The sequence below is a fragment of the Microtus pennsylvanicus genome, chromosome 6 (assembly GCF_037038515.1).
Source record: "Microtus pennsylvanicus isolate mMicPen1 chromosome 6, mMicPen1.hap1, whole genome shotgun sequence".
In the NCBI taxonomy this organism is placed as follows: Eukaryota; Metazoa; Chordata; class Mammalia; order Rodentia; family Cricetidae; genus Microtus; species Microtus pennsylvanicus.
The window spans coordinates 95,081,204-95,086,293 of NC_134584.1; positions in this window are offsets into that span (position 1 = coordinate 95,081,204).

Genomic DNA, 5,090 nt, shown 5'->3' on the forward strand with positions numbered 1-5,090 from the left:
GTAGGCCTGCCTCTAGCCCAGCTAGCACAAATATATAAATCTGTTTCTCCTCCAGAGAACTTTTTGTGTGTGTTCTGATTTCCAAGCCACACCCACTAAGAGTTTGTCCTTCTTTATCTAGAGTCCAGGACTCTCAGATTACAGGTAGCCAAGAACTCAGGCAACAACAACTTCTTTTTTTTTTTTTTACGAACAAAACAGTCTCTTTATTAAAATTAAATTTTCTTAATTTTTAACTGGCATACACAATGTGATGTTTAATTATGGCATTTCAAGCAAAGTTTGCTCTTGTTGCTTTTCTTTCCACCTCTTGGCCCCCATCTGCCTGCTGCAACTTCCTATGTAAGCATTTCTAACTGTAACACTCGAACTACAGCACAACTTGAACTTCCCAGGACAGTCACTAGCCAGCAGATGTCTGCAGGCAGTGAGCAGCCTTGGTTTAGGATTCTCACTACAAACCTGAGAATTGTGAGCGCTCTACTTTCCCAGAGTTGCTCAGCTAGGGAATTAACACAATCCCAGCTTCTTTAGACCGCTGTTTCCTAGCAGCTATGGAAGGTATCTAATCTCGCTCTTTTTTTTTATTGAGTTTTATTGAACTCTACATTTTTCTCTGCTCCCTTCCCTGCCTCCCCCTTCCCCTTCAACCCTCTCCCAAGGTCCCCATGCTCCCAATTTACTTAGGAGATCTTGTCCTTTTCTACTTCTTATGTAGGATAGATCTATGTATGTCTCTCTTAGGGTCCTCATTGTTGTCTAGGTTCTCTGAGACTGTGCTAATCTCACTCTTAAAGAAGAGCCAGTTTCCAGGGGCGGAGTCCACAATGGCAGAGCAAGCATGGTAGCTAGCAGGATGAAAGCTGGAAGCAGAGAAATGATGAGAATCTCTGCGTTGTCAAATCCTCCCTGAGTGACACATTTCCCCTAACAAGGCTGCGCCCCCTAAAAACCTTCAAACTGCACCACCAACCGGGGATAAAGTGTTCAAATGCCGGAATCTATGGGAACATTTTTCATGCAAACCACTTCAATGTTCTTACACTAAATAAATTCCATGTACCACAGTATTTTACACTAATCACCTATCTATGCATTTATTTATGAATTCTTTCTTTCTGTAAGATTTTACCTATTTTTATTTTATATGAAACAGGTATGTTTGCCTGCATGTATGTCTACACACCACATGCCTGTAACGGTCACGGAGGCTAGAAGAGGGCATCAGGACACCTGGGAATGGAGTTAAGGCTTGTGAATCAACATGTGGATCCTGGAAATGGAACAGGGGTCCTCTAGAAAAGTAGCCATTCCTCTTAAATGCTGAACCAATTCCGTGGCCCTTATCTGTGAATTCTTTAGAATTTCCAAAATGCTTGGCATTTACAGCCACAGGAATGCTCCCAAGAGGAGAGAGAGAGAGAGATCAAATATGTACAGTTTGATTTTGGATTGAATAACAGTCTTGTTTCTGTTCTCATCCACAGTGGCCCAGGAGCCTTGCAGAGAAGCTTTTGTTTCTACTACAGTGCTGCCCTCTGCTGGACGGTTGGAAATTTTGTGGTGAAGAGTGGTGTGATTAGAAAGCTTTGCAGGACTCTAAGGAATCAGGTCAAGCACATTTTGGGGAACTGGAAAGGGCAGTCGTGGGTGAAGAGTAGTGAGTTGAGACAGGAGTAGTAAATAAAATAAGGCTTAAAAAGGAAAAAGAAGTAAATTGCTTGTGGATGAAGAGGTTGGCTCAGTGGTTAAGAGCCAGACCTCTAATGCATTACACAGGGTCTAAGTTCTACACCCAGCACCCATGTTGGGCAACTCACAACTACATGTTACTCTAACTCCAGGGAATCTGACACCCTCTTTCTGCCTCCAAGGGCACCAAGGGCACTCACATTCTCTCTCTCTCTCTCTCTCTCTCTCTCTCTCTCTCTCTCTCTCTCTCTCTCTCACACACACACACACACACACACATTGAGTATCGGTTGTGCCTGGTACCTTCCTTTTACTTTAACTTATTTAGACCTCAGTGTATTTGTATTTACATTGCTTTGGAAGCATCACTGATGCTCACACAATGCACAAACATCCGTGCTCCACAGGTACTGAAAGCAGTTTTCTTACATGTGTTCTTGAGCTTTGTTTGTGAGGGGCAGGGCATGCCTTGTAAGCAGGTCCAACATGTCTTAGGAAGGGACATTGGCCAGAGTGCTCTTGTGGTTAAGGAGGGAGAGTTTGCATGTTTTGCTGGTACCAAAATAAGAACCTGTCTTGGTCACTGACTTTTCTAGAGAAGTGGGAACGGGATGAAGGAGTAGGGAGATCAAAGCCAAAAGCAGTCAAGTATCAAAAGTGGAGTCAGACTCATTAGATGTTACATCACTATGTGGCAAGAGGGTAATAGAACACTATTTGGAACAGCCTTGACATTTCCCAATTCTTAGATAACAAAACACTTAATTTCTTCAGTTTTATAATTATGCTGTTGTTTATAATTTTGAAAATCCATCATTACATGAATCTAACTGACTTAGTTGCTTTCTCATCTTTCCAAAAACTTCGTTATCCTCTAGAAATAGCACATGACCTCTCTCCAGCATGGCCTCCCTTACATCTAGGGATATCTCTCTTTGGATGGACTGTCTAGCTGATTTATCACCACTGACTTCATGATCAAGAGCATCATAATTCACGATGGCAGAAGCCCATTTATTAATATGTTTTCTCCATATGGTTCCTCCCAGCCTGCTGTAGTAGAGGTCACTGGATATATCATCACTATGCTTGAAAGCACGTTAAACACACACACAAGCTCATAAAAAATATATTACAGAAGTGGCACCGAATAGATCCCACAAAGGATGCATATGAGTATGGAAGGTGAGAGAAAAAGATAAAGTTATACTTCAAATAGGAATGCTGGGGCCACATGACTCAGACTTTTTCAGACTTCTCTTGCTCTGTGCAGATGCTCTTGTGAACATAGAAGTCCCACAAATGTTGTTCTGGGCATTACATGTGCACATTAGCAAATAAGTTAACTCACAAATGCAACATCTATAACTGCAGATATTTATAAATATTTGAAATGAGATATTTAAAACAATATTTTAAGTAACATTATATGCATGCATATATCTGTCATATGTGTGTGGATGTCCATGGAGGCCTGAAGAGGCTATGGGATTTCTTGGAGCTGAAGTTAGGTGGTTATGAGCTGCCCAATGTGAGTGCTAAGAACTGAACTCAGGTTCTCTGAATGTGAAGCAAGCTTTCTTAATGGCTGAGCCATCTGAAATAAGCTATTCAAAAATATAAAGTTGAGCTCATTGAATAGAGGTTGACTGCGACCAAGGGTAAACAAACCAAGGACAGAGAGGAACAGGACAGCACAGGTTGTGGAGTAGAGAGAGGGTGAAGTGTGACCATACATCTCAAATCAAAATTTCCAAAGGTCTCAAGGACTTCCTCCACCACACCACTCCACAATGATACTGCAAGGATGGATGGCCATAGAGAGGCCGGCACTAAGGGATGCAAACCTGTGAACAGAGACACAGACCTGCATACCTATGAACAGAGACACAGACCTGCATACCTGTGAACAGAGACACATACCTGCATACCTGTGAACACATACCTGTGACCAGAGACACATCAGACCAGGTCAGTGTGTGACACATCAAGCCTGCAGCACAGATTCTCTGAGTGCCTGTCTGTCTCAGGCTAAAAGAGCCACCAGGGAAAGACCCCTTCTTTCCCCCACTAGTGCTGAAGGAATTGCTGACTGCCGAGAGGCAAGCAAGGCCTGGAGACAGAGCGGGCAGGGAGACTTGGTATCAGCAGAGGCAGTGGACAAGGTAATGGAAATGGGTGGGCACAATGGACATGGACACATGAGCCTGAAACTGATCCCTGGGCTCTAGGGAGGGTCCTTTCACTGCCTACACACGAGAGACATAAACTCGGAAGGTAAAGTACAGAACTCAGCAGAGCTGTGGCAGAACTCAATACAAAAGGCACCTTGTCTAAACTCCATTAGGAATCTGTGTACTCCCAAATCAAGTTTGGCAGGTTTGAGCTGGAGCTGCATGACAATCACAGGTAGAGAGGGAATTCAAAAGCTGTCCATTTTTATTTTTCATATCTTCTTCCTTCCTTCCTTCCTTCCTTCCTTCCTTCCTTCCTTCCTTCCTTCCTTCCTTCCTTCCTTTCCCTCCCTCCTCCTCCTCCTCCTCCTCCTCCTCCTTCCTCTTCTTCTTCTTCTTCTTCTTCTTCTTCTTCTTCTTCTTCTTCTTCTTCTTCTTCTTCTTCTTCTTCTTCTTCTTCTTCTTCTTCTTCTTCTTCTTCTTCTTTTTTCTACTGTGTGTTCCTGGCTGGCCTAACACTCACTATGTTGACCAGGCTAGCCTTAAACTCTGCCTGCCTCAACCTCTTGAGTCCTGGGATTAGGTGCCCTTATTTTGACACAACTCTAGAGTCAGGGCCCCTCCCACATGGAACTACCAACACAGAGAACATAATGCACTAACCAGGGAGTGAGCCCTAGTCTAAGTATCTTTCCTGGTATTGTCATATAGCCACAGATGGGCCAGCATGGCCAACAGCTTTGGCAGTATTGGTCCCATGTTTGGTGGCAGGTTCATAAGGTCCGACCAGGTGGTGTTTCTTCTTTTACAACCCTTCTAGAACCATTCTACTACTGGGTCGTAGACATTCAGTCAAGAGTCAGTTGGAATGTCCACGATTTACCCTATTATACCCTCAGCACGGTTAAAGATAAACTACTATCAGTTAATCTCATTGGCTATCAATGGCAGCAGTATAAATGATGTTGGTCTAGAATTCTCTTGCCTCATGGAAGTTTTCACTTGTTTCCAGATTATACAGCCTGCCCTACTGTGGTCTCCAGAAGGAGAGGAGTCACCCCTTCAACCATACATTCACTTCTCACTCAACCTGGCCCCCTCGGATTTCAAAATGAAAATATGGAATATATACACATCATATAGATGGAGTGGTTTTCATATATAACAATAAAATTATGTGCTTTGCAAAATATGAAATCAAAGAAGTGAAATAAGGCAGATGCA